The 26,765-nt window shown below is 39.6% G+C and overlaps 1 pseudogene; it reads left to right on the forward strand.

Moving 5' to 3' along the window:
• LOC110341178 overlaps window positions 1–22,130 on the forward strand; it is a 39,565-nt pseudogene extending 17,435 nt beyond the window's left edge.
• The last annotated feature ends 4,635 nt before the right edge of the window (window positions 22,131–26,765 follow it).

The following is a 26,765-nucleotide window of genomic DNA, read 5'->3' on the forward strand; positions in this document are numbered from 1 at the left end:
TAAAGGGGTGTTGAATTTTATCAAAGGCTGTTTTAGCATCTAGGGAGATGATGATATGATTTTTGTTGCTCAGCTTGTTTATTTGGTGGATTACATTGATGGATTTTCTAATGTCGAACCATCCCTGCATCCCTGGGATGAAACCTACTTGATCATGATGGATGATATTTCTGATGTGTTCTTGGATCCAATTTGCCAGTATTTTATTGAGTATTTTTTGCATCAATGTTCATGAGGGATATTGGTCTAAAGTTCTCTTTCTTAGTTGTGTCTTTGTGTATCAAGTTTACTGAAGCCTCATGAAAAGAGTTTGGCAAAGACCCTTATGATTCTATTGCATGGAATAAATTGAAAAGAATTGGTATAAACTGTGCTTTGAATTTCTGGTAGAATTCTACACTGAGGTCATCTGGACCTTTTGTTTTTGTTTTTGTTTTTTTGTTTGTTTGGGAGACTTTTGATAACTGCTTCTATTTTGTTAGGGGATATAGGTCTATTTAAATTGATTATCTGCTGTTATCCTTGTAGATCTCTGGAAATCTCACTAGCAAACTAAACAATAGCAGAGACACTACATTAATAGCCCCTCCCTAATGATAACGTTGATGACTACCTTATATGCCATCCTAGAACCTTCATCCAGAGACTGATGGAAGCAGAGACAGATACCCACAGATAAACACTGAACTGAACTCCTGGAACCCAGTGACAGAGATGGAGGAGTGATGAGCAAAGGGGTCAAGACTGTGCTGGTGAAACCCAAAAAGACAGCTAACCAGACAAGGGGGAGCTCTTGAACACCAGACTGATGGCTGAGAGACCAACAGGGGTCTGATCCAGACTCCATCAATCTGGGGCCTTGGATAGTAGATCAGTGTTTACCATGGTGTACGAATGAACACATGGAGGGATGCTTTGTCAGTCTGGACACATGGCGAAGGGCCTAGGTCCTGCCCTGGATGAAATGACAGACTCTGGAGATCCCCCAAGGAGAGCCTCACCCTCCCTAGGGAATGATGTGGGGATTGGGTGGGGGGATCGGGAGTGCTGGTGGAGGTACAAGGGAGGAGGGGTGGGAGAGGGAGCTGAGATTGACATGTGAAGCATGCATGTTTCTAATTTAAATAAAACATATATTGAGGGAAAAATAATGAAATGCAAGCAAAATTAGAAAAAAATGCTTATCTGTTCTTGATTTAATTTTGGCAAGTGATATCTTTCCAGAAAATTGTCCATTTCCTTTAAATTTTTGAATTTTGTGGAATACAGGTTTTCAAAGTATGGCCTGATCATTCTCTGGATTTCCTTAGTGTCATTGTTATGTTCCCCTTTTCATTTCTGATTTTGTTAATTTGCATGTTCACACTCTGTCATTTGGTAAGTTTGGATAAAGTTTTGTCTATCTCGCTGATTTTCTCAAAGCCAACTCTTAGTTATATTGGTTCTTTGAATTGTTTTACTAGTTTCTACCTTATTGATGTAAGCTCTCAATTTGATTATTTCCTGGCGTCTACTCCTCTGGGGTGAGTTTGCTTCTTTTTGTTCTAGAGCTTTCAGTTGCGTTGTTAATTCTCTAATGTGACTATTCTAAAGTTTCTTCATGTGGGCACTTTCCTCTTAACACTCAAAGTGTCCCTTAAGTTTGGTTATGTTTTGTCTTCATTCTCATTGAATTCTAGGAAGTCTTTAATTTCTTTTTTTATTTCTTCTTTGACCCAGGAGTGGTGCAATTGCACATTATTTAGTTTCCATGATTTTGTAGGGTGTGTGCAATTTGTGTTGTTGTTGAATTTTATTTTATTTTATTTTTTTGGTTTTATGAGACAGGGTTTCTCTGTATTGTTTTGGAGGCTGTTGGTCCAGCCTGGCGTTGAACTCACAGAGATCCACCTGCCTGTGCCTCCCGAGTGCTGGGATTAAAGGCGTGTGCTACCACTGCCCGGCCATTGTTGAATTTTAACTTTAAAGCATGGTGGTCTGATAAGATGCATGGAATTATTTCAATTTTTTGTACCTGAAGTTTGCTATGTTGCCAAGGATGTGGTCAATTTTTGAGAAGGATCCATGTGGTACTGAGAAGAAGGTATATTCTTTTGTGTTTGGATGGAACATTATAAAGATGTCTGTTAAACCCAATTGGGTCATTACTTCTATTAGTTCCTTTGTTTCTTTGTTAAGTTTCTGTCTGGTAGTCCTGTCTAATGGTGAGATGGGGTTTTGAAGTCTTTCACTATAAGTATGTGAAGTTTTATGTGTAGTTTGAGTTTTAGTAATGTTTCCTTTATGAACGTAGATGCCTTTGTATTTGGGGCATAGATATTCAGAATTGAAACTTCATCTTGTTGAATTTCTCCTATAATGAGTATGAAATGACCTCCTTCATCTCTATTAATTGATTTCAGTTTAAAGTCTAATTTGTTAGATATTAGAATTGCTACCCCTCTTTGTTTCTTGGGTCCATTTAACTGGAAAATCTTTCCCCAACCCTTTACTCTGAGGTAACATCTGTTTTTGAAGCTGAGGTGTGTTTCTGTATGCAGCAGAAGGATGGATTCTGTCTACGAATCCATTCTGTTAGCCTGTGTCTTTTTATGGGTGAGTTATGGCCATTAGTATTGAGGGATATTAATGACCATTGATTGTTCATTCTTGTTTGTTTTGGAATGGTTGTTGTTGTTGGAACTGTATGTGTATTTCTACCCCTTTTTTCTTTTGGCTGTTGGTAAAGTGGGGTTATCTATTGCCTATATTTTTCTGGTTGTAGTTAACTTACTTGGGTTGAAGTTTTCCTTCCAGAACTTTTTGTAGGGCTGGGTTAGTGGATATGTATTGTTTAAATCTGGTTTTGTAATGAAATATCATGTTTTCTCCATCTATAGTGATTGCAAATTTTGCTGGCTATAGTAGTGTGGGCTGGCATCCATGGTCTCTTAGTGGTGGTAGAATATCTATGCAGAACCTTCATGCTTTCAGAGTTTCCATGGAAAAATCAGGTATAATTCTGACAGATTTGCCTTTATATGTTACTTGACCTTTTTCCTTAGTTGATTTTAATATTGTTTCTTTTTTCTTTATAATTGGGGTTTTGATTATTATGTGGCTAGGGGCTTTTTTGTGGTCCACTCTATTTGGTGTTCTGTAAGCTTCTTGTACCTTTATTGGCATGCCATTCTTTAGTTTGGGAATGTTTTCTTCTATGATTTTGTTGAATATGTTTTCTGCCCCTTTGAGGTGGTTTTCTTCACCTTCTTCTATACCTATTATTCTTAGGTTTGGTCTTTTCACAGTGTCCCACATTTTCTAAATATTTTGTGTTAGAGATTTGTTGAGCTTAAGATTTTCTTTGGCTGAGATTTCAACACCTGAGATTCTCTCTTCCATCTTTTGTATTCTCTTGGCTATGCTTGCATCTGTAGTACCTGACCATTTCCAGCATTCCTTCAGACTGTGTTTTTTTTTATTGTCTGTATTTCAGCTTTCAACTCTTGCACTGTTTAAATTGTTTCTTGCAATTTTGCTTTGTCTTTTCCTCCATTTCTTGCATTTTTGATTTGTTTTTTCTTCCATTTCTTGAATTTTTTTGGTTTGTTTTTTCTTCCATCTCTTTAGGGGATTTTCTCATATCCTCTTTGAGAGCCTCTATCATTTTCATGAAGTTGTTTTTTAAGGTCATTCTCTTCTGCTTCATTTGCATTGGAATGTTTGAGTATTGCTGGTGTAGAGTCTCTAGACTCTGATGGTGTCATATTTGTTTTTCTGTTGCTGAGTGTGTTTTTGTATTGTCCCCTTCCCATCCCTTCTTCCAGTGGGTGCAGAAAGAGCCTCTTCCTCTCCTGGTGGCTAGGGGACCAAGGTTCCCTTCTGGTGAGTGTAAGCAAGTTCAATACTCTCTGGCCTCTGCCCTCTGCCAGGGACAGGAGTAGATGGGCTCTCTCATCAGGCTCCTGGTCGCTTGGTACTCCAAGAAGAGTCGACCTGGCTGCAGTCCCCAGGTCAGGAGATACGAGAGAACAAGTGGAAGGAAGTCGTATTGTGGCATCTTTAGAGCTTTCTTTATATAAGATCATGTCATCTAAAGTGCAGATTTTCTCTTCTATTTCTAATTGCCTTAGTGCTTTCTTTCTTTTCTTTACAATGCAAGAAGTCTGTATTGTTTCAAATTCTTTCTTTATATATGGGTTTTTTTCTAGTCTACTAATGTAGTGTACCACATTGTTTTTCTTTTGTCAATGGAAGAATTTGCATTTTGTCATAAGCCTAAGGTCTTGTTAATATACTACTGAACTTGATTTACTAGTATTTTGTTGAGGTTTTGTATTTAAGTTCATAAAAGATACTAGATTGTCATTTTACTTTCCACTTGTAACATCTGTATTTGGGTACCGATGCAATTCTAGATGAATAGAATGAATTGGAAAAAGTAGTCCTTTCTCATCTTTGGAGTGGTGGTAGTTATATTTTCCTTGATTACACATCAGAACTCACTAGAGAGATCCTGCAGACCTGGACTTTGCTTTGTGAGAAGTTTTCAAAGGACAAATGGAATTGTGTTCCTTTTAGCTCCAGTCAGTTTCCACTGTCTTTTTGAATAAGCATTGGAAATCTGTGTATTTTTAGCAACTTGTCCATTTCTCTAGAGAAATTTTATTCTTTGGCATAGACTTGTTCACAATCTTCTATAATCCTTAAAATTGGTCTTGACAATCTCTTTTAATCCTTTTTCTTCGTATTAATCTGAATAGTATAAATGCTTTCTTTCATACTTTTAGTAACTTCTGTATTGTCTCTGTTTTCTGGCTAAATTTAGATAATGATTTGCCAATTTTGCTGATCAAAACAGCCCATTTCTTTTGTCCTTCAGTAGAATTTTAAAAATAAATTATGTGTATTTTTGGGATTTGTTTTCAGGTATTTGATGGTAAAATAGAGTTTAAAAATAAATGTTTATTCTTCCTTAGTTCATTCCCAATTGTTTATTAGATGTGAAAATGATTTTTCCTTTTCTCTGTTCCCTTCATTGTTTCCTTCCTTGAAAACAAAACTTGCACAACATGCTGTATAGTGGCAGAGGCAAATTCAGGTAATTAAAATAGACATTTCCCTATTATTTACCATATGTTTTGTAGTGAAAACACCAGAAATCTCTTCTCTTAGCAGTTTCTTTAGTACAAGTGTTATATACCAATTAAAATTATGAGGAAGAAAACTAAAGAGTGCAATTGTGTTACTAAAAATAGTTACTGTTGTTCAGTAGTCTCTAGAACTTACTCCTGTCTAACTGATACTTTGTATTCATTGATCAGTGTCTCTCCAGTTCCCCCTTACACAAACCCTTGGTTCATTCTAATGTCTATGAAGTTTGTTTGTTTATTACACTATTGGGATTTGAACCTCATTCACTCAGGTACTCTGGTACTGAGATACATCCCCAGCCCTCTTCCACTTTTTACTTTGAGATAGGATGCCATTAAATTGCCCAGGCTGATCTTGAACTCACTAGTAGCACAGGCAAACCTTAAATTTTAAATTCTCCTTCTTCAGCATCCCAAGTAACTGGTATTAAAGGCCTTTGTTACCAGACGAAGCTTGACTTTTTACTTTTAAATGTTTATTTTTTATAGATACCCATGTGAGACAATGTAGTATTTGTCTCTGTCTGTCAAAAGTGAAAACAAACATTTAAATAATACAACAGTTAAAAAACTCTTAAAATAGTTTTCTAAATGCTGACTCAAGAAATACAGTAGTTCTACAAAAACAAATATTTAACAATTTACATAAGGGAAATACTACTCCATATTTAGCACAGCATGGCTAAATATATTAATGCCTCTGAGACTTCCTCCAGATAAAGAAACCTGTGTAATTTTGTTCAATCTAAAATTCTCTAAATGCAGATATCCATGGTATTTACTTTTCCTTTTTGTGAAAACAGTTTTATTATATTTGTATTTGTGTATCTGTGTGTACATCTGTATGTCATGTCTGTACAGGTTTATGTGTAAACCAGAAGGAAGCAATTGTGAGCTGCCTGCTGTAGGTTCTGGAAGCTAAACTTGAGTCTTCTGAATCTCTAAGTACAAATGTTATGTGTCACTTAAAATTATAAGGCTGAAAATTAAAGAGTGGAATAGAGTGTTTCTAACTACTCCTAAATGCCAAACCATCTCTCAAGCCCTGAAGTCTATCTTAAGGAGCAGCTATCAGAGTACATTTTTTACTGAATAGTGTTTAGAAAATACTAAACAGTAGCAAACAATTTACATGGAAAAGCTGAGGTTTGTAACTGGTATGACATTACACAACTAGTGAGTAGCAAATTGGACTTTGGACTCAGGTCTGATGCAGAAATTTCTACTGTTTTATATGAAAACCCAAAAACACATTTTCTAATCTTTCTGAGATCTAAAGGTATACTTTCAACAAACAAAACAAAACAAAACAAAAAATGTAAAAAAAAAGAAAACAACATTCTCACAAACAACAAAATGGACACTGAGTTTGTAAGGTGCAAAGGAAATTCCAATTCCCCAAACTGCAAAATGTGGTTCAAATATCCAGAAACGTACTCAACCTGGACTATAGGAAGATCTCTGTCAGTTAGTTAAGAGCCAGCATTCCTCAGGAATTTGGGAAGCCAGTTCCCCTCTGCCAAAAGGAGTCATTTCCCTTATCACTGGCAGAAGGGACAAATGGCTGTCTGTGGTGCCTCTTACATATACCAAGCACATGCTGGATTCCATGCCCCCTCGGCATCACAAGTACCTGTTAGAAATTTCAGACTCCATGCTGTTCTCACCTCTTCTACCCTGAACTCCAGATCACAGATTTCCCTCCCAGCAGCTTCTTCTTCTTGTACCTCTACTATTTTCACTCTTCTTTTTCTGTCTCTCCCCCTCAACACTGCTGTGCCCCCTGTGTCTCTGTCTGTATTTTCTCTGTTAATCTTCTGCCATTCTCCAGTCATTCACAGATAGCCTTGGCCTCCCTCCATCCTTCCCCTTCTCCCTCTCTTCTTCCCTCCCTCCCTCCCTCTCTTTTTCCCTTCCTCCCTCCCTCTCTCTCCCTTCTTCCCCCTTCTCTCTCATCTACAATAACAACCTTCCCCTTAACCACCCTAACCATACCATGGAGTGGTAATGCTGTCAGTTTATAGGTCTGGTGCTTAATTCCTGGGAGGGGGGGCAAATGGACCCCTTCCCAAAGGTTCCACCTCTCCTAACTGAACAAAGCTGGTGGTCACATGGTCAGTTATACAAAATTCACAAGCTACATTCCATGTTCTCCAAGTATCTGTCCTCTAGTCTTATGTTGTGAGTGTGGTATCTCCTAACTAAACATCATGTCTTACGTCAGAAAGGAGATATAACTTGAGAGCAATCCCAAGGCTGTGTCAATGTATTTACTCAATCAATTCATTAAACATTTGAGCATCTACTATGTGTCAGGTATTGTTTGGGGTCCATGAAGTATGTAGAGTGAGCAAACAGACTAAAATCCCTTCCTTTGTGGGGGTTTTATTTAATGAGAGGGGCGGATAATCTGTTAGCATAACAAATAAGGACTTAACAAGGTGTCACAGGAAATAATAGAATAATGTAAGGCATTGTGTATGTGAAGTGGAAAAGGTAAGATCAGGAGGTCATAGAGGTCATCTTTGATACTAAGCTTGGGTATAGCCGAAGGGCATAGAAATTATGTGGAAGGTAAATTTTAGGGCTGGTGAGTGACTCAGCAGGTAAAATGGCTTGCCTCCAAGCCTGAAGACAGGAGTTCAATGCCCATTACTCATACAGTAAAAGGAAGAAATGGCTCCTGCAAGCTGTTTTCTGACCTCCACACTCACACTGTAGCACACATGCACCCCACACACACATGCACATGGACATGAGCATGCACACACACAATGTGAAATAAATAAATAGAAAATCATTTTTAAAATCAAGACATATTTAAATGAATATTTGAAGATAAAGGAATAAGCCATATGGATCTGGGGAGAAAGACATTTACATGAAAGGAAAGGCCATTCTAAAGTCATGTTGGTAGTTGCTCCTGTCATGTCCAAAGTCAATCAAGGAGCTAACTAACAGTTTGGAGTTTGGAGATAGGACAGGAAAAATATACCGTGCAGGTTAGGAGTTCTGTTTACAGTAAAGACTGTTAAGAATAAGTTCCTGTTTGTCCTATATTTGTTTGACCCATCTGCACTATATATACTTGATCACATGTAGGTGCGAGGTATGTGTACAGGAAGTATGTCAGGATGTCTTTAATCCCAGTACTTGGGAGGTGCACACCTTTAATCCCAGCTCTAGGGAGGCGGAGACAGGATCTCTGGGCCATTCAGTCTGAGAATTAGTAGAAAAAGGAGCTCAGCCCCTTTCAGGCTGAGGAGTTGTTGAGGTAAGAAGTGACTGTGCCTTGCTTCTTCATCTCTCTGATCTTTCAGCACTTATCCCTATATCTGACTCCAGGTTTTTATTATTAAGGCCAATTAGAATTCGAGCTACATCTCACGAATCTCAGGAGTAAGAGTACAATATAATCTTCTATCTGAAAGCCCACTTGGGGATAATTTGCCGGTCTTCCTTCAGTAGCAGATCTCTTTACAAAAGTATCTGAATTACTACACCAAAAAGTTGTGGTGGTGTAAGAACTCTTTGCTCTGACCTTAGGGCCCACAAAGAAGTAACCGTTCCTGTGCTCAAGAGCTCACAGGCTGGCCAAGGCAGTTCTGTCTGGTGGCTTAAGAGCAAGAGAGGATGTCAAAGTAGAACCAGTAAAAGATAATACAATAAGGGTCAAAGAGAGGGCTTTCTGCTAGAGCTCCTCCCTGGCAGTCCCACCTCTGCCAGCCCCTCCCCTCCCCTCCCAGCCCAGCCCTGGCTAGCCCCGCCCCCTCCCTGCCAACCCTTCTCCTTGGCAGATACTGTAGCCAAGAGTTTTAGTGACTCGATTTTGCTCAGTCTGAGTATCTCTCTTCAGACTCCTCAATTCCAAGTGGCATAGTTGAGGGATGTAGTTGCTCTGGAAACAAACAGACCTGGCTTTAAACCCTGCCATTTGATTGCTGAATGACTGGGGAGAGTTAATTTTGGGTTGTGGTGAGGAGTAGAGGACACAAAAGAGGAAACACATTGTTTTCATTCCTGATGGTTGGTCAAATCATTCTGTCAGGGCCAGAGTGCCACCCACCGCCCACAGGCTTAGAGAATTGATTAAAGTTCAAGTCAAAACCTAGGTAATTCCTTACCTCTAAACCCTGCAGACCATCTGTAACAAATGAAACTGTCAAAAAATTGGTGGATAGCCTCAGGTGCACAGCCAGGCACAACTCAGTCTCATCCCCACTAAGCATCCTGCCCAGCGCCCTTAAGGATGGACATGACAAAGTGTGAGAGAACATCTGAACACTTCACTCAGCATCCGACCCAACCACCTTAAGGATGGAGAAGACTAGGTGCAGGGCATCTGAACTGTAGCTGCTGAGGGTCAGAGGCTTGATCTCTGTATCTTGTCTCCAAGACCAGTGTTTTGACAACAACTTCAGTTAAAACTATGCCCCCACTCTGATGAATTACAACTATGGGGTCATTACACTGTTTGGTTGGTCATTTATTAGAATAAAAAAAGCTTTCTGTTCTTGAGATGACCAGAGTCTTATCAACACAACTTGTGTTGGTTATTCCTTTAAAACAATGTAACTTGGGACTGAATGATGTCCTCTCCAAGGTCGGGGCCCACCCACAGATTGCATGGCAGGCATGTGCAGTGCCAGAAGCAGGTCTCTGTTCTGAATAGCATGCTGGGTTTCAGCCTCCATTCCCCAGATGTCTCCAATCTTCCAAGCTAGTGCTGCTTCAAAGGCACATCATTTCAACCTACCCATTGACCTGTGCTTCTTCAAAAATGGGTCTGGGTCATTCACTCCCCAACATAGCTCAGGAAGCCACACCTCACCAGGGATGCCATCAGGCCTGGTCTCAGCTCTGAATAGGCCTGAAACACACCCACTGTGTAGGCCGAATGCTTTGATGTGGGGGACATGAGATGATTGTGAGAGCTTCACTGTTATGTTAAAGGATGGAGGGGAGAAAGCATATCCTTCTATGACCAATTCTGATTAACCAGACCATCTAATTGTCTGTGGGCTTGGCTTTATAAGTAGAAGGCAGATGCAACTGAGGGGGCTGCCAGGAAAAGGAAAACAGCAGAAAGGACATGGTATTGTAGCAATCTCAATGAAAAGGATTTGGAGAAATAATGCACAAGACTTTGAATACTTTACTATAATTAAGGAGCAGATACATGCATAGCACTGTACTCAAGAGAAGAGCAGCCTAGAAGATGTTTCAGACAAATACCTCCAATCTCCTTGTCAAAAGCAAACGACAATGAAAAGATAAGGTGACATAAATTATCAACTAGATGTCCAATCATGAGTTCTTGGACTTTCACGTGTAGCTTTTCTTTATAAAGTGTGTGTTTGTTCTCTCAAAAAAATCCATATTCAGTAGGTCTTGTCTGTGCCAGGCACTTTACAACTGTTCTGTGCTTGCTTCTTGCAAAGGCTCTGTCAGAGAATTGACTTTTGTTTCATTGTTGCTGTTTGCATAGTTGACTCCTTCATGAAGAATGGAAGTCTGAGGGGGCAAAGCCCTTTGATGTGGCTCCTACATTCACCAAGGGAAGGTAGTGGAAGACCAGGTCAGACAGGAGCAGCTGCTGTCTACTCCAGGATATCCAGCCTTTGGTTGGAACACTAGGTCTGATGTCATTGTCTACATAGTCTGTCATCCTTACCATTGCAGAGGAGGAAACTGAGGCACAAACAGCCCAAGGCATTACAGTGAGTGAGAGACAAAATGTGCATGGCCAGACTAAATACGACAAGGGAATGAATGCTCCCTGAAGCTTCCCCACAACCAACGCAGGAAGTCACACCTCAACCTTTGTGGTTAATGCACATGGCAGGCCATGCACAGCAAGTGCCAGCTGCCTTCCACTTCAGAACAGCCAGAGAAAACCAAACATGCTCCCCAAACAAACCACATCTGTTGGGGAAGTCCTGTGTCAATAAAGCACTGCTGGCCAATAGGAATCTAGATAGGTGGGACTAGGAGTCCAGGAGGACTCTGGGAAGGAGAAACACAGAGAGTCAAGATATAACGCCATGGGGTAGGAAGAAGCCCGGAACTATTCTCCGGTAAGAGAAATACTTAGATTAACAATTATGGGGTAATTACTTAAGTTAGAGCTAGCCAGTAAGAAACAAGCAAGGCTTCATAATTAATATAGCCTCCTGTGTGTTTATTTGGGACTGATGCGGTTCTAGAACCACGCTGGCGGGAAGGCTTCTCTCAAAGAAAAAGGCTTCTCTTTATACACATCAGATTCCCCATCCTATGTAGACCACCATTTGTTTCTCCAGACCAGCAGGACACCAGAAACCGCCTCATCTACAGCTCTTCCCTTCTTTGTGTGCTTGTCCAATGAAAGAAATGAAGTCCCCTGCTGCCGTGGCCCCTGAATAGTCTGTGTGTGTAGGATCTCCATTCAACTGTACAGGAATAATAATAATGCCAACCACACAGGCTTGTCAGAGCATCAGTGTGATGATGTAAGTCCTTAAAGTACAACTCCATCTTGTACTTACACAGTGACTATTCTGAGCCAGTTTCACAGTGGGAAGACAGATCCAAACAAATGATTTGCAAATGAGAAAATTTCAAAGCTACTACAGTGTGGAGATTTGGGCGAACATTTAGTTGTGACTCTTCTGTAACACCCAGAGCAATATTGTTATTATCACTCTATAAATGAGAAGGCAGAGACTCGGCAAAGCTGAAATCAAAGAAGGAAGATTGATGCCAAGCCCATGCAATTTCCACTTCTCAAGTTCACCCTCCAGCAGGCGTTTTAAATAGGTTTCCTTGAAGATATCTCCTCCTTGGGGGTGGTGCATGCCCAGATTTGATTGAGCACAGAGTGGGCGGGCCACACCAACCTCTTGATTTGTGTATCCACCAATCACATTTATATCAGGAAATAATATCATGATGGAACTTTCTGAAGTAGGTGTCAGAATTGAAATTTATAGGCTGGGTTCCCAGGAGAACAAAGACCCAAAGCAGAATATTTTCCAGGCATTGTTCTATGACAGAGTAGGAAGATGATTTACCCTGGTGAGATCTGTGAGCTCTGAATGGCTCAAAGGTTTCTCATGACATAGGTAGATAAATAAATTGCCTTTTAATTGAAGGTTGTTTTGATTATTAATATGAAAAAGAATCCACATCAGGAGCCATTGAAAATAGACAATTCATATTATGTATGAAGATGCTTGGAGCTATAGCTGTACATAAATTATAGAACACTTTCTGGCAAACTTTAGTTCTGGGATTTCATCTCCAGTGCCAAAAACCAAGCAAGTGAAAAGGAAACTACTTACCAGGTGTTTAGAAGCCACAGAGAAAGAGACCGGGAGGAACCTTACTTAAGAGGTGAGCCTTCTGGTCCCTCTCAGAGGATGCTGTCTTTTGGAAAGAAAAAGAGAACTGCTGAAGATTTTGGAGCTTGTTGAGAAAATGGAAACATATAAAGGAATTAAGAAGACATTGCTCCACACTCAAACTTCCTTTTGCTGTAATGGAGACAGAATCTGAAATAGTTCAGCAGAGCCTAGAATGGGGGAAAGATCGGAAAATGAAGAAGCAAATGCTTTTGGAGACGTTTAAATGGCTAAGTTAGCAACAAGACTTATCTATCTTACCCGAGATGCTTTTGCTTTTTTGACACATATTCTAATTGTAGCACTGCATGGCCTTGTAGTCAAAGTTCCAGTTCACAGATTGCCTCACACTTGTGTGAATAGTGTTTTCTTGTCTAAACTGTAGTACTTAAAGAAGTATATGGAAGACCTAATATCTAAGTCCTTTCCTTCCCTAATGTTGATGACAAAGAAATAAATATTAGGAAATAGTCTGGCTGGTGGAGAAGGGGATCTCAAACCCACCTCTACCCCATCCCAACCATTTCCCCATCCCTGTATCTCTCACAGTCTCAGTGATGAGCTAGAAGCCAGGGCTGTCCACAGAGTCGATCTGGACTACAAATCCTCAGCCTGCAAGCATTTTGAATTTACTTTACTTATTTTTTAATTGTAATTCCTGTCCCTGACACATTTGTCTATCTATTATGTAAGACTAAAGTCCAAACTGAGAAAAAGATTTGTTTTTGTCTAAGTAAGCAAGTGAAAAAAACCACAGTTATCATTCAATACATTTCTTAGTTCAAAAAAAAAAGAACTTTACAGAGGGAATCGATGAAAATCTTTCCCTATACAAGAGGTTGAGAAAGACCAAAACAGATAAGATATTTGAAAAACATGTTCAGCATCTTCATGGGACTGAAAAGAATTCTGTACCTTGGAAAAACAACTCAGACAATGAGCAAAAGGATTGCTTAACCATGAAAACATGGGTTAATGGAGTTTTACATATATGAGCTAATTTGGGTAATGGTGATCAGTGACTATCATCATTAGAGAAAAGAGACTCTGTGAAGAGCAAGCTAAGACTGACAAGCGATCCAACAGTAAAACCATTGTGTTAGCCACTGCAGGGATATCGCCAAAATGACATTAAAGACAAAACCAGCCATCCAAATGTTCTGCTTTTTGATTTAATCTAATGAGAGGCATACAGCTGCACCTCTGATAGATTCACCAAAAGTGATAAGTTGAAGTCTATTTGACCCCTTAAAGCTAACCATTTATAGAAGGTACAGGTGAGGAGGGGGACAAGCTAGTCTACAAAAGGCTACCAAACTGAGTGTAGACATTTCTAAGATGTCATAAAGCAAAAGGCCCAGGGGAGTGTGACACCATCCTGGACTAGAGGGACTTTCATGAGAAAAAACAACATGGAAAGTCAACAAACCAATGGAAAAGACACTTTTAGAAATATTCAGAGAATTCGGGCGGTTGTGGTGTGTGCCTTTTATCCCAGCACTTGGGAAGCAGGGGCAGGCAGATCTCTGTGAGTTCAAGGTCAGTGTGGTCTACAAAGCGAGTTCCAGGACAGGCTTCAAAGCTACACAGAGAACCCCTGTCTAAAAATATATTCAGAGAAGCCAGATCACAACTTTGCATATTTCCTGATACCAACAATCTTTTGCCAAGTTTATTAATTGTGATGATGGCATGGTGATAATGTAAAATCATGGTGATAATGTAAGAAATTTCCTTCTTATTTTAGACACACAGATCTCTATGTTTAGGGTAATACTGACAGAAAGTCTGAGACTGCTTCAAAATATATCAAACAAAAACAAACAAACAAAAACAAAGGGAAAGATTTTTTTAAGTATTACAAAAATCTCGATTATGGTTGAATTTAGTGCTGGAAGAATGGGAGTGTATTTTTCCTTTAATTTATCCTTGCAGCCTTTTTATTCCCAGTGATGCTACTGATAGTCACAGTTACTTACAATATATTCTTGATGGGGTTTTCTTTATCATAATGGATAACCTAGTGTCTGAGTATTCAAGTACAACTGTGATCTTTCTGGAGGAAACGTGTTTTACTGGAAGATGCTATTATGGTTTTTGTCTTAAACATCCTGCTTCTTCCTACCAAGATGACCTTTGTCTAAGGGTGAAATCATTAGATTAAGGTGTGTAAGCTAGGTGAGAGTAGAGGACCACTAACAAAACACATGAAAGAGCAAAAACAGTGTATCACTTACTGATTAGTGAGACGGCAGTAATGTGCCTTGAAGGCAAAATAAGGTAAGCTGTCTGAGATACGTCCATTCATCCACTCAGTAGGGATAAAAGAAGAAAGGGCAGTCAAGAGACTGGGGCTTACAGCACTTCCAGCAAAGTGGCACACATCCACAGAGTCACACTGACTGACAGGTCACACACTGGCATCCACACAGTCTGTATAGAACATACTGACCTGTGGGGTGAGTCAAGAAGGTTGTATTCAGTGATCACAGATAGAAATCTTACCAGGAGATATGGTAGAGGACAGATACCCAAAGTGGCCACTTGGAGGAACTGAAAGAAGGTAGATCTATAGAATCAAAGTGACTGAGACTGGTTTCTAGAATTTTTATTCAAAATAGAGGCTGAAATAATACATAACTCTAGGACTTCACCCAGGCAGTCTATTGTACACATTTAAAAAATTCTTTTGGTATATTAGGCAATATTCATATAATATTTTTCTTATTGTATCATGGCACCCATGGGATCATGAACATCATATTCACCATCTGATACTCTGCTCCACACAGGCAACTAGCTAATATGACACAGTATCCATTTGTTTTTTAATAGTCTACTCTAAAAATTATCACATACATATCCTATACCATGAGATCTGTGGGTGCTGGGTGCTGGGGTACTCTTCTGCATGTGTTCCTTCAGGAAAGAGATTTTCCCAGCTGATGGGGGAAGTCCTTCTGTGTAAATGTTGATGAATAAAGCACTGTTGGCCAATAGGGAAACAAGATAGGTGGGACTAGGAGTCTAGGAGGATTCTGGGAAATGTAGTGAAGATAGTCTCCCAGGAGGAAAGTCCTTATAAAAGTCACCCTAAAATTTATATAGGAACTATTGTGTCCATACAAAGTAAGTCTAAAGGCATCCACCATCTCCATTTGGTGGCTCAAGCCCTTTTTTGTGGTGGCACTCTAATTGGTCTTGTGTTTCTGATGAAGCATATTTCCATTACCTTCCACAGATGTTATTTCAAATAGCAGGTACCAATAAGCCTCAAATACACAAATCGCCATCTCAGCTGCTGTTTCCCCGGAAACCTAAGCTAACAGGGAAAAACCTCTATGATCTATTGCTGAATGAAGAAAGCAAATTACACAAATAGTAGGGGCAGTAAGTTTACTTACAAATAATAGAAAAACAGAAGCATATATTTATTTTATGTCTGTGAATGCTCAGATACAAGAACAGAACAATAGATCCTTGTTCCCCATGTGTATGTGTGTTGGGAGTTGTGCATGTGTATGTGTGTGTACACAGGACTCAGTGAGTGTACATTTGTGTGCTCATGCATGTGGAGGCCAGGCAACAATCTGAGGTGTAATTTTTATTCACCTTATTTCTTGAGGCAAGGTCTCTCACTGGCCTGGATCTCTCCCAATTAACTATATTGACCAGCTAGCTATATTGACCAGCTAGCAAGTCCCAAGAAATTGCCTACTTCTGTTTCTTAGCACTAGAATTACAAATGCTATACCAGATTTTAAAATGTGGATTCTGGGGATTGAACTCCAGTCCCTACATTTACAAGTCAAACACAAAAGACAAGAAAGAAATATTGCAGACATCCAGAGATTAAAATTACTTTTTTATTAATGTAAATTAGCTCTTTTGACTAGAGAATTAAAAATTTAAAAAAAGATACCCAATGCCAAAATTCAAAGAATAACCATTGAGTTTGAAGAGAAAATACCACAATGGAAATATCATAAGAATACCAGGAAAGTCCCCACACACATACCACATACTTTGCCTTAATAAAAACTGTTTAAAGCAGTTTTTGATGGGATGGTGTTTTCAAGTGAGAACTAAGTCTGTTTTCTGTTGTGACAGAACATAAAACAAAATGGAAAATTCAAGAAAATGGTATATGAAGCTGGTACTTTATAAAGAAAGCTTGCTTGGGTCAGAGTTTTAGGGTCTGCCAACTCCAAATCAGATGTTCTCCCTAGTGTGACTCCTAGGAAGATTCTGCTTGGTTATATTACAACATGGTAGAGTAGCATGGAGGACAATGACTGCAGAGAAACTTGAATGCATGTAGTGGTCCTGGTCGTTAAGAGTGTGCTTTCCTGTGAACTAGTTCACTCCACAGAACTACATTAAAAATTTATTCTGATGTGTTTAAGTGTTGTATCTACATGTATATCTATACATCACATTGTGTAGCGCCCATGAAAGCCAGAGAAGGCATCAGATTCCCTAAACCTGGGAAAATTGCAAAAGGCTGTGGGTTGTGATGTGAGTGCTGGGAAGACCCTGGCCCCCAGAAGGAGCAGTATAAACTGACCGCTTCTTGAAAGCAGAACTCCTAATTACCTCATTCCCTTCAATTAGACCCACTTGTTTTTGTAATTATTTGCTTTAAATCAAGATTCATAGTGTTATGTGTCATCATGGCACTTTTGAGCAAAATTTTTTAGTAGATTCTTCATATTTTTCTCCCCTTTTGCCCCCCAAGTCTCATTTCTCATTTTCCCTCTCATGTACTATGTGTCTTCCTGCACACTCTCTTCTTTCTCATCACCTTTTGTTACCCCCTAGTCTTTTTTCTAGTTTTCTGGGCATTACTCACATTTACACACACACACACACACACACACACACACACTACAGCTCAGAACCTGCATAAGAGAGGGAGTGTGATGGTTTTGTCTTTGAGTTTTAGACCTACATCTTGAAGGTTCCCCACTTGAGGGCCTCCACACTGGGCAGCAGTCTTTGTGCATGAATGCAGCGCTGTAGGAAAGAACTGCATCCAAACCACAAAGAAACAGAATTGGTAGTTATACTGATAGAACAAGCACATTAGTATAAGCAAATGATATTAACTTGAAGTGAAATTTGATTGAATAGATATCATTAGTTTTAAAGTAAAGTTAATGTTCACAGCATAAAAAGAATCACTACTATTACTGAACTGAGTGGAAAGTCCAGTATTTATTAGTAAAACATGAGGAGAATTGAAATGTAGGAAGAAGAGAGGAAGACAGAAATGTGGGTTTATTAAATTCCTAGTACTTTTTAAGACATGAGAAGTTTTCCTAGCTTTAAAATTATCATTGACAAATGAAAATTTAATTTCTAAAAAATATGGAGGAAAGCACCAGGACAATTTGCCAATGTAAAAAAAAGAAGCCAGGGCCCCTCAAGGACCCCCAGGCGGAGGCACCAAGCGCGACTTCACAACTCAAATACATGAAGAAGAGATGGGCAAGTTAGAAAAGCACAGTGGTGGATTCTATTGAAAGAGACCGGGCTGGAGTCGGTGACCGGTGTTGACCTGTGTTGACCCTGGGCCAAACCTTCTTCGTGTCGGGAACATGACAGATGCAGTTTCTGCTCTCATGGAGTCAGCTGGTGAAGTCAAACTCCAGAGAGGCAATAATGATAAGTAGAATTGATTCAGTGCCAAAAAAAAAAAAAAAAAGAGGCCCAGTACCTTATAGAGAATTTACTGTGTAGACCAACTTAAATTCAGATTCAGCTTCTAGCACTGCATATTCAGGAGTGAGAGAAACCTGACAGCCTCCCCAGCACACCCCCTCACCGGTTGGGAACCACTCGGAACAGGTGGGCCAGAACTACTAAGATGAACAAGTACATGGCAGAGAGAAGGTATAGAAAGAGAAGAAGAATGTTGAACACTATGAAAAGTGGTAGGAGGGGAAATGCCAGGGTGGTGAGGAACAGTCTAATATGAGTATCCAGCACTGACACCTGAGGGCATGGAGATGTCCTGGCCTGTGCTGCAGGACTATGGACCAGGCCCTTGGTGGCTGCATAGGTCAATTTCTGTGGCCTGGGTTACTACCAAAGGCCATATGGATACTCCTGGTCTGGGCTAGCTGGCCTTGTCCCTTGCCAGTGCAGAGTTGGAGAGATGGCCCTGACCCTTGTCATCTTCAGTATCGGGTGACCTGGCACTGTCCCTCTCAGGGCAATGCTGGAAAGCTGGCACTGGTGGTGTGGGTGCAGGAGAGTTGCTCCTGACGATGTGATGGAGGGAGAGTTGGTCCCATCCCTTAACTACCACAGGCCCCCAGTAGGAGAGCTGGCCCTGGCTATACGGGAGCAGAAGAGCAGATGGGCTGACCAACTAACTCATCTACCTCACAGGCCCAGATTCAGGACTTTGAGTTGGTCCGCCCCAACATCTACCCCATCTAAGAACTGCTGGAGCATGTGAAGGGGCTGGTCCTGCAGAAACAATGCTGCCAGATCTTCATGACATAGGGAAACAACAAGATACACCAGGCCATGAATATCCAGTATTGAGGGTGTAGCAGAAGCCAGAGGCATTGAAGCAGACCCATGACTCATTGAAATGAACATTTGCAAGCAAAGCTGTTAGAGCAAAAGGATATACTGGGTGACACACTTGCAGCTTCCATGGTGAGATTGTTTTTTCAGTTTTTTTTTGTTTTCTTTGTTGCAGCAGGTTGCAAGGGCAGAGTATGGATATGGAATGATGTGGGGGATGAGTGAGATAGGGGTGCATGTGAAATTCACAAATGTTGTGTGATATTTTGATTGTATTTTCATGCTCCTGAGACTGCCAATAAAGTTTGTTTTGAATCAGAAGGTGGAGCTAGTTACTAGATGACCAAAATTAATCATAGAGCTTTTGGAGGACTGAGGAAAGATAGACACAGGAAACAGTAGGCTGGGGCTGAGAGTGGGTTTCAGACCTTTTGGATCAAGGAATGAGAGAAAGAGAAGATCACTGGTCATTTTGCCACCACTTTTCTGACCATTTAGGTTCTTACTCTATTATCTAACTCCCAAGTTTTCATTGATAAAGAATAATTAGATAAACACTTCACACAAAGACTCAATAAAAAGTTTTTTAAAAAATCAAGACAATAAACTAGGAAAGATAAGGAAATGTTTAAAAGCATAAAATAAAATGACAAGATCAGAATAAAATCAAGTAATTATTAAAATGAATATGAATAAATAAAATTGAAGCATTAAAATGAAAAATACATCTTAGTTAATAAACCACAATTATATGTGATTATTTTTTAGAATCTCAAAATTGAGAAAAGTTAAAAAAATAAGATGGAAGAGAAATAGAAAACAAGCCAACAAAACAATGAGATCAATGACGTTTGACTAAACACAAAAATAGAATAGGAATGGCAATAATAATAATAGCATCAAATAAAGCTGAAATGAAGAGAAGCACCAAATGGGATAAAGAGTTGTTTTATATTTTGGACAACTTCAATAATATAAAATAGTCTTAAGGCATGTTGAGTCTACCCAAGAATCATGTAATATTAAAATATTGAAGAACCTATTAGAAACAGAAAGAGCTGATTTAAAATAAAGTATCTAATAGAATACTTTGATACAGAAAAATAAATTATAATGAATTTTAAAAATTAATGTCACTAATAACTTCATATCTCAAGCTAGCTGTTGTGAGTTACAGTTATTAAAATCATTCATACTATTTTTTCAAAAACCAATTTCTTAGTCTATAAAACAGATTTCAATAATTCCAAAAGAATCATTATATCAACCAAATTTCTCAAAAATGACACATTATCAACACACTAAGTTTTAAAACCAATTATTTGCAAACTGAAAAAATAACTAAGCAATAGAATCAAGGAAGAAATTCAATATACAAATAAAGATGACTGAGAGAGTGGCTATCACCAGGAGCATGAACCTCACATCTAAATAGGAAATAGCTAAGATATAACAAAAATGCTTCATAGCTCAGTCCTCATTGCCTTGGCTCACAGTCCTCTAGAATTTTGTATCTCAGTGACCTGAGCATGTGTGCTCAGGTGTGACTTCAAACAAGGATACCCAGCAATTAGTTGAAAGTTTGCATCCTTTCCTACCCAGTCTGACCAGGGCTATCTCCAAAAGAGCAGTCAGCCCTGTGGCCAGTAGAGTTACAGTGGTTATTGCTAGTCAGAGCAGCTATGGTTCTTCTTATGGACAGACACAGAAAACAGGCTATAATAGTAAGACTCTTGGGACACAGTTTCACTGGAAGCTATGGTAGCAGCCAGTGTTCCCCAATCTTGTTAAGGGTGCCAGTCCTCCTACCCTGCCTATGGCCAAAAGCCAGCTCCTAGCAGCACTGCAGGGAAGATCTGGTGGCAGTTCTCAGAGCAGAGGCAATGGGCAGTCCCAGAGTGGATGCTATGACCAACAATCTGACTATGGTGGACAGCAACTAGGCTGTGAATAGCAGCAATGGTCCTATGACCTTCCTTGGGGTTGTGGACAGCAGAACTGGTACAGCACTAGCAGTGGAAGGAAATGTCGGAAGCAACTGTGGCCAAGATCACTTCTTCATCCCACCTTGGTGGTGGTGGTGGTAGTTAAGCAATCAGGACCAGAGTAATGGTGGATGGTGGCTACAGGGAAGCCCATCAGGACAGTGAGGGCCATGGTAGGGTCATGGAGGTGGTTACAACCACAGCTGTGGTGTCTATGAACTCTAAGGCCATGCAGGTGGAGGTGGCATGGGCAGAAGTGACAGGGGTGGCTTCAATAAATTTGGTGGGCAAGAACCACATCACAGTCCCAAATAAGATAATTCAGAGGACACCACCCTGTTTGCGCGAGGCTGGGTGAAAATGTTAAAATTGAGTCTATGGCTGATTATGTCTGACAGATTGGAATTCTTAAAACAAATAAGAAACTGAACAGCCTATGATTAATTTGCACACAGACAGGAAACTGTCAAGCTGAAGGGTGAGGCAACAATCAGATCTTGATGACTCACTTTCTGCTAATCCGGCTACTGAGTGGTTTGATAGCAATGAATTCTCTAGGAATCCTATCAAGGTTTCATTTGCTGCCTGCAGGACAGACTTCAACTGGGATGGTGGAAATGGTTGTGGAGGCTGAGGGCAAGGAGGATACATTTGCTATGGAGGCTGTGGAGGAGGTAACACCGTGGTGGTGTGTTACCAGAGACGAATCTCTAGTGAAGGTGGCAGAGAGTGTCCTAATCCTCCATCCACATGAGAACATCAATTACTCTTGGAAAAATGAAAGCAACCTGTGTAAAACTCCTAAACTAGATGACCAAGGAAGGGGACCAGGAACTTCTCACATGCTGGGTAACTATGGAGATGATTGAGGTATCAAAGGAGTGTACAATCAGGGTAGCTACCAGGGCTGAGGTGGGGACTGCAGAGCTCCTGAGTTGGGCAGGGTGGTGGGGATAGGTTCTTCTTTGCCTTGTCACACACAGGAGGGCAAGGAGAGGCAATCTGGCTCCCGAGGTTCTAAAACAGCTCTTTTCCTCTACCTACTGTTGCCTTTGTTATTTTATATCTTTCCAGTTCAGGATTGCCCATGAATGTGTGTGTGTGTGTGTGTGTGTGTGTGTGTGTGTGTGTGTGTGTGTGTGTGTGTGTGTGTGCGCTACATAGTTGTAGCATTAAAAAAGCAACAATAAAGAATAAAGATGTATGGTTCATACTTTTAAACAAGAAAATGAGTAATAGACAGAAGTTGAAATTCATAAGGCAGAAATATAACATTCAATTTGGAAAAGACAGAGTTTTAATTTTTGACAAGGGTAAAATAAAAAATGGAATATAACTATGTTAATATACATCAAGAACTGAGAAGCACTTATTACTGTGGAAAAAAAGTTCTATTTACTGGAGAGAACAAGAAGGAGGTCACAGAAAGAGTACAGGCTACATTTTCTACTACAGACAAAGTTCATTAGATCATATAAGATTTTTTTTTCAAGAAACACATCTAATAACAAATAACTGGGAAGTTTTGATAGAGTGAGCCAGATGTTGACTAAATAAGCACAAATATGCAAAAAAAAAACCTAGGGGTAAAAATATGTAGAATCTGATGCAAAGCAGGAAATAAAGAAGTTTTTAATGAATAAAAGTATAATTTACAATGGAAATATAGCAGGCACCTACTTTACAAGTCAAGTAATAATGTCTCAGAAATAAAGTTAAATGGGATATGACAAGCTAACACACAAAATTGTGTTAGTCATGGGAAAACACTAGCAAACCTCTTTTTTGGGCTAGGCTCTTTAGCATTGCTATGGAAAAAAAAACAAAAACAAAAACAAAAAACCCCACCATTCTCTTTGAAAACAAATGGAATTAATAAACTGCAGCAGCTTTTCCAAACCTCATACTGCTTCCCAGAGAGACTATGAAATACACGCAAACTCCTCTGAGCATTCTCTCTGTCTGGAAATGATGCCCGCTTGCTGTTTAATGTTTCTTCTGAAGACAAAGAACAAACAAACAAATCAAGACTGTCCCTAAGCATTTCAAATGTAAGAGCATGTGACTTGCTGGTATCCTTGGGCACTCTAGCTCCGTGCCAGGAGAAACAGTAAAAGGAAACATGACACACTCACTCAGAGACAACCACCTGGTAGAGACCATCAACCCAGGAATCCTTCTGCCAAGGCAAACTCTTCGTCAATCCTCCTTGAATTCAAGGAAAACCAGAACAACATGACACTGTGAGACCACATGGTAGTAGCAAGAAAATAAACAAACAAAAAAAACATAAACTCTCTCTTTTTTTCCTTAGCAGAGGGCTGAAGGCACTTTAGGTAGCATCTAAATGTTGAGTGAGCTTGTACTGATTGCACTCTGTGTTTTGAGGCTATCCGACCTTCATCTTACTGCTTTTAAAAGATTCAACATAAATTTCAGCTCAGAGAAACAATGTCTCACTTTTAGCAAGATGTAAAACATGATCAAAGTTTTTAAATAGTTTTCTTCATAAACTTAAAGATCAAATAGGCAAAAACACATTCCAAGTTAGAGGCTCTGAAACACTGTTTGGATAAATAAATAAAGATGGGGCTGTTTGTCATAGCAAAATGTGCTCTTGTTTTTCTTTTAATTGACATGTTTGACTTCATACAATACACATAGTCTATCATAAAATAATTAAATTGAATATTAGATACCTTACTCATATACATTTATTTGTTGTACTTGGTGTAATCTACACATGTATGTTATGGTTGAAGCTTTACCCCAGACCCTGGCATCCATGTACCCAAACAGTCTGGGATGTTCTGGTGGAAGTTGGAGCCAACCCCCTCCCCTATTTCCCTCCAAACCCTGCTGCATCTCAGAAAGTCTATCAAATGATGACTCCTCCTAGAGATACTCAAGACCACTCCCACAGGCTATTTAAAATGTCCCCCAAAAATAGATGACTAGTTTTTCTGGTTTCTTTTTCCTATCTCCTCTATGGAGGGCTGGAAGGCCATCTGAGAGCATTGTATCCATTAAAGGTGGACTTCTTTTAATTCTGTTTGATTTGGATTGCTACATTGGTGGAGAAGTTTATCGGGGTTCAGAAACTTTTCATCGTATAAAGCACCTTTCATAACAAAGAACGTCTTGGCCCAGGTATCAGTAATGCTGAGATAGAGAAAACCACCTATCACGTGGTTATCACCCAGTGGACTCTAGAAACACAGGTTTTCATTGTGGAAAGGCTGCAATTTACTTAACCTAATAGTAGTAGTATACACTAGCCATAATATATTAATAACCATGAGTATAGTACATTAAACCGCTTTTAAACAATTCTGTTAAGTTCCACTTGAAATCCAGAAACCCCCCTGTTATGTAATTCTGTGGAGTGCTGCCTCAATATAAATTTGGGTTAAAGTGGTGCTCAACCAGAAAGCTTCCAGAAGGACTTCCTTGTGGTATGGGACAAGTTGTGTCATGGAAATGGCAGATGAACTCCTATTTCACTCTAACTATAAATCATACAGTGATTTCAAAGACCAATGTATTAATTTTTTAACAATCCAGTGGTGATGGCTCCAGTTAACTGAGAATACAAAATATACCACTAATAATTATTTATACCCACTATCTTACTTCCTAGGAGAATATGTGGAAATGTATTTCTAGGAAATCTCTCAGAAGGTGTCAGGATCTCCACAGTAGATTCCAAACCACAGTCAGCTTCGTGTCCAAGACCACAAACACATTCTATCTTGAAAATGCTCAGTGGATTCTCCATGTCAATGGCTGCTATTCTTCCAGGTCTGAATCCTGGGTAAACGGTGTACACTCCTGCAGACTGGCTTCTCATATCATCTGTTTTTTTTTTTTTTCTGCACTTCTCAGCTATTTGAGTGGAAGACTTTGAAAGAGGATTTGTAGTCACACTTAGAAGTCAAATTTTCGTGAAGTCAAACAGGTCCTGTGAATGATCCTCTTGCTTTCCACTGAGAAGCCAGCCAATTATGACTTCTTTTTTTTTTTTAGATTTTTCATCCCAAGTTTGAATCTTGTTATGTTTTTAATGGCTATTCAAATTTCCTTCTGGCTTTCGCAAAATGTGCTCTTTTAAAAGTACTCTTGAAACATTACAAAAGTGAACCAAAGTGGACCACACATAAAACATTAAAAAACATGAAGTTGAGATTCTATAAGATACATTCTATCTGGTTCATGTGTTTATTCAATATTTAAGAGCTTTTGTTTACCAAGCAGTGTTCTAAGTACTGATAATAGAGACAGAAAAAAAATAAACTTTTAGGGAAACTAAATTTTAAAAGTCCTCTTTTGAGCTTGGGGAACTAAAAATTATTTCCACAAAATAATTCCACAGAATTAAAGAATAAATCAATTGTAGCAATAAGCTACTTTGAAAATATTAATTATAATATTTTTTAGTGAAAACTGTCCTTGGAGTGAAATTTATACCATCTAATGTTTTAGTTATTAAAGAAACAAGGCATAAATAAGTAAACGAAGTGTTTCCCTTAACTACAGCTAACTAGTTAATGAAAGGCCTCGAACTCACAGAGATCCGACTGCCTCTGCCTCCCTAGTGCTGGGATTAAAGGCGTGCACCACCACTACCTGGTTGCTCTAATCTTTTATTACATGGAACCAGCAGGGAATGACTACAACAAAGTTGGAACCACAGGAGAGCTCCACCCATCGCCACAAGTTGGGGACAAGTGACACTGATGGCATGTGTGTAGGAGGTTGATTCTGTGCCATCACCTGAGGAAGGTAGCCCCAGTGGCCTGAACTGACCACAGCTACCACCCAGGCCTTGGGTTGACCTAACATCTACCCCATCTAGGACCTGCTGGAGCTTGTGAAGGCACTGGTCATGTGGAAAAATTCCTACAGGATCTCCATGACTTCGAACAACCACGGGATATTCCAGAGTTCTTGTGAGGGTCCAGTGATGATGGTGTACCAGAAACCGGAGGCCTTGAACCAGACCAGTGACTCACTGCAATGAAAATTTTCTAATAAACATGATTGGACAAAAGAGTATGTAACAAACTGCTCCTAAGGGCACCAGAATGAATTAAGTGTTGGAGAGACAGGAAAGAAGGGAGGCAAAGAGGGTTTGGGGAAGTTGTTTTGTTCCTATTTTTTTTTATTGGTTTGCTTCCTTTGTTTTGGTTTGATTTTAAAAAACAGCTTTCTTTTGCGGGCACTGCAGAGATAAGGGAAGGATATGGAGGGACTAGGGGGTGAGTGGAATTAAGGTAAATAATGTGAAAATTCCCAAAGAATCAATATAGAAATTATTTTTTTAAAGAACTTGTAATTTGATCCCTCTCCGAGTTCACTCTGCTTCCTGAGTGTGGTTGAAGATATGATGGGTCCAGCTTCCTGCTTCAGCCACCTGCTGCCTTGCCTCCTTTTCTTTTGTGGAATTTCCCTCTAGAACTGTGAGTCAAAATAAACTCTTTGTTCACTAGTCACTTTGAGGTATGATATATTATCACAGCATCATAAAGTCAACAGTACAGTGATGAGCAGCACAATTACCATAAAGGTTAAAGAACATGCCTTCCTTTCTGTGTGTTATGACTTGAATCGGAAATGATCCCCACAAGTTCATGTGCTTTAATACCTAGTCCTTATCTGGTGTCACTGTTTGAGGATGCTGTGAGGCGTGGCTTACAAAATGGGTTACAAAGAGCAGCGTTAAGCCC

Source organism: Mesocricetus auratus, unplaced genomic scaffold (genome assembly GCF_017639785.1).
Source record: "Mesocricetus auratus isolate SY011 unplaced genomic scaffold, BCM_Maur_2.0 Super-Scaffold_100013, whole genome shotgun sequence".
NCBI lineage: Eukaryota > Metazoa > Chordata > Mammalia > Rodentia > Cricetidae > Mesocricetus > Mesocricetus auratus.